At 33.0% G+C, this 4,316-nt stretch overlaps 1 non-coding gene across 1 annotated transcript; it reads right to left on the bottom strand.

Annotated features, from left to right (window-relative positions):
• Positions 1-202: 202 nt before the first annotated feature.
• On the bottom strand, positions 203-309 carry LOC120360798 (U6 spliceosomal RNA). Its single transcript, XR_005577217.1, has one exon. It is a non-coding gene; the product is annotated as a U6 spliceosomal RNA (small nuclear RNA).
• Between the last annotated feature and the right edge of the window lie 4,007 nt (positions 310-4,316).

Below are 4,316 nucleotides of genomic sequence, written 5' to 3'. Positions count from 1 at the left end.
TAAACATTAGAGAAGTATAAATTCACAATGAAAAATGTTTTAACACAAATATTACAACTTGATATGTAAGAACATAAAATAAAGCTTTGTAATACATAAGATAAAAATATACAGGGTTGCACAAGGTATGCTGTCCTCAAAAGCCAATAAAGAATTGCATGAGGGGAAAAAAGCAGAATAGGAGATTTTTATTTTTTTTCTGATAAATATGAAATGCTTCACGAACTTGCATGTCATCTTTGTGCAGGAGCCATGCTAATCTTCTCTGTGTTGTTCCAGTTTTAGTATATGTGCTGCTGAAGTGAGCACAGAATAGGAGATTTTAATATACTTCTATCATAGATACAGTTTGCAGAAGAATTATAATGACACAGAGGATTTAAACCAGATTAAAAATCTGACCTATTGAATGGATACAGAACATTGCACCAAAAGATTACAGAAAACATTTCTCTCAGGTACACAAACAATATTTATAAAAATCTATCATTTCTGGACTTTGAGTCAATCTCAATAAATTTTACTGGATGGAAATTGTATCAAGCATGTTTTCTAATAAAAAGTCAATTAAACAAGAAATTTAACAGAATAGCCTCAAAATGTCAAATTTGAACATGCTTCTTAATCAAACACGTGTGGACAAATAAAAAGTATAGTATTAGGACACATCTTGAATTAAACAATTGTGAAAATACTACTGAAAATTTGAGTGTGCTAGAGCTGACTCATATCATCTTGCAAGAGCTGACTGTTAAATATTCAGAGAATTTTCCTACTGGTTGTTAAACCACTTATAGCTTGAATTTGGTCATGGTAGAGTATTTACAAGACAAATATGAAATTGCCATGCTACAAATCAGTCCTTTTTTTCTTTTTTATTATTTATTTATTTTTAAAGACTAGTCAAATGCAGTAGTGAGAAGGAGGGAAACTAGAAAAAGGAGTTTGATCTGTAACTGACTGTGAACAATCAACTGAGATAACTCACTACCTTCGGACCAGGCTCCTTTTTTATTTTTTATAAGCTAGTTACCATAAAACCATGGAATGCAGTTAGAACATCAGATAGAGGGAAATGTATAGTCTGAAAGGCATGGATTGGAAAAAAGATGAGAAGTTTTAACTTCAAAATTAGGAAAAACAAAGCAATATAAATCCGAAGAATGTAGATAAAAAGAAACAAGATAATGAAATAGAAAAATATTATATAAAATAGAAGAGATTAAACAAAACCAAAACTTATTTCTTTATGACTAAAATTGATAAACTTCTGGTGAAATTGACCAAGAGAGTGAAGAAATATACAAATATTAGGAATGAAAATGAGCATTACTACAGATACAGTACACATTAAGAAGATAATAGAATATATGAAAAACTTAATGCCAGTATATTTGAAAATAAATATGAAATATATGCATCCTTGGAAAAATGTAACTTATCAAAATGTTATTCATGAAGAAATAAGAATCCTGAATTGTTCTTCAATTATTAGAAAAAAATCTTATCTGGAACTCTCTAGCCCCAGATGATTTTATCAGTACTATAATGTTTGAGGAAGAAATATTTCTAGTTTATAGACATTTTTCGGACAATAGGATAATAGGGCACATCATCCATTATGTTTTATGAGGCTATATCTAATTTTGATTCTAACACTTACCAAAGGCATAGTGAGAAAGAAAAATTAGAACCCAATCTTAGGCATGGATGTAATATAAAATGTAAAGTACAATTAGTAAAATAAAATCAGGAATATATAAAAGATATATGTATCATGACTAATTTGGGTTTTTCTTAGGAATGCAATATTAGCGCTATTTCAGAAAAGCAATTCATGCAACTCATCACATTAACAAAAAAGAGAAATGATATGATTATCACAGACTCTTGGAGAATACTTGGTAAAAGTCAATATGCACTCATAATCTCTTCCAAAATAGGAACAGCATAAAATGTTTTTAATAAGACCAAAGGTATCTACTATGATCTTATTGCAAACATCACATTTAATGTTAAAACTTTGAGAATTCTTTTGAAATTTGAAACAACACAAGAATTCCCACTATTGCTCCTTCTATTCAATCTTGTTCTTGAGTTCCTTGCTGGCTCAGTAAAATAATGAAATAAACGTCCTGAGAACTGAAAGGGAAGAATAACTGTCACTATTCACAAATAAAAGCTGTAGAAAATCCAGAGGAATTCATAGGTAAATTATTATAATTAATATGAGAGTTTGACATGGTTCTCATATTCACATTCAATACTCAAACAATAAATTTAATTCATATAATCAAGCACGAAATTGAAAATGAAATAAAAGAGCACCATTTATAGTAGCATAAAAGAAGATATCCTTGGGAATAAAACTAACAAAATATTTCTGTTTAAGACCTTGCCCAAGAAAATTAAAAGTATTATTGAAACATTAAAACAAAATAAATGGATTGTATACTACATTTATAAGCAGAATAGTTGACTTTTATAAAAATGTCATTTGAATTCTAAGTTCCACACAAACCCAAACAAAATTTCATGAATTTGTATTTTTTCTTTAACTTGGCAGGCTGATTTTAAAATTTACATGAATATGCAAAAAGTTAGAATATCCAAGACACTCTTGAAGTAGAACTCTCACTGGCTGTATCTATCAAGTTTAGTGGGAAAAGCAAGGAGTTTTCAACAAATTACTGGAGCAATTAGGTACCCATATGGGGAAAAAAGTGTGATCTTTACCTCATACCATATTACAAAAGTCAATTTCAGTGGATTAAAGACTATGGGTGGAAGAAAAATAAATTAGAAAAAATATGACATCAGAAAAAATATTTAAACCAGAGTGGGAGAAAATATTTTTAGCTTTCTATAACCAACAACAAACTAGTATCTGAAACATTTAACGAATTCCTTCCAAATCACTAATGAGTAAAACGCTTAAACAGATGCGGCACTTAAAAGGAAATGCAATGGCACTAAGTATAAGAATAACAGTCAATAAATCAAATACAGTCATAATGGAATTTCTTACTTCATGGGCAAAAACTAGACAGGTCAGACAATGAAGAGGTAGCGGAATATTGGAGGCTCCTCCACTGCTGGTGGAGTGGAAGTTGATAATTTGGTGCAGCTACTTGGAAATCAGTTTGGCATTTAGTATACTGCTCCTAAATATACACACCCAGAAATACAATCCTGGGTATACACCCTAGCAATTTTGTGCATATGTGTACCAATCAACATTTACAAGCTTGTTCACGTCAGCACTGTTTGTAGTAACTTCAGCACTGATACAACCTAGATACTCAAACAGAATAGATGAATTATTATACGTTGTAGTATACTCACACAATGAAATGCTGTATAGCAATAATAGTGCCCCAGCTCCACAGTACATGCAAATCTCAAACACAATATCTAAAGAAAGAAATGAGATTCAAATAATACAGAAAGATTCCATTAATATAAATTTCCAAAACAGGGAACAAGACTTTAGAGTTGCATCATGAGTGGTAAAACCAGAAAAAAAAGCAAAGAAATGACAATCACAAAAGTCAGTGTTGTAGTGACCTCTGAGAGGAAATGGTAAAGCAGTAATCAGGAATGGGACATACATATAGGTCCTTGGTGAAGGTTCCTTTTTGGCGTGGCTGGTGGACATGTGGGTGTCCTCTTATTTTATTTATTTGTTAAACTGCATACATGTGTTTTATGTACTTTTTTGCACATATGCCCATGCATCATAACTTTTTTAAAGTAAAAGGGTGGGGGAAGGTTAAATTACCCCTGGATGGCAGTGTCCATCTGCTAATGGCTGTGGAAGATACTTGATCCACAGAAGTTGTGAGTAGTCTGGGAAACTTTGAAGAAAAACCAAAACCCCAGAGCAGTCCATCTGGGAGCCAAGGACACCAAGTCTAAGACTTTTGGAGAGAAGGACTTGGGAAGGAATTTTCTGTTCATTGTTCCAGCCTCTCTTGCAACAAGTCTTGGCCCTGAGCGGTCACTTAACACACATCAACTGAGCACTATTAGTGTACCCACAACCTGTGCTAGGCGCTGGGGGTGCAGAATCCAGTAAGATTTAGGCCTTCGGAGAGTTTACCACCCCTAGAAGAGATGAAGGAGGAAAGAGATGATTACAGTAGGGTGCAGGCTAGTCTAAGGGCGAGGACCTCTTCCTGGAAGAGATGACACCTGAGCTCTGTTTTAGAAGCCAATTGCCAGACAAAGTAGTGAAGGATAGTCAAGGAGAAGGGAATCACATGAGGATAAGCAAGAAATAGCAGGTGCATGCTAGAAGCAACTGACAGGTCTGA

The sequence above is a fragment of the Saimiri boliviensis genome, chromosome 7 (genome assembly GCF_048565385.1).
Source record: "Saimiri boliviensis isolate mSaiBol1 chromosome 7, mSaiBol1.pri, whole genome shotgun sequence".
NCBI lineage: Eukaryota > Metazoa > Chordata > Mammalia > Primates > Cebidae > Saimiri > Saimiri boliviensis.
Note: the sequence above shows the minus strand (reverse complement) of the source record. Positions and strands in the feature narration are given on the sequence as shown.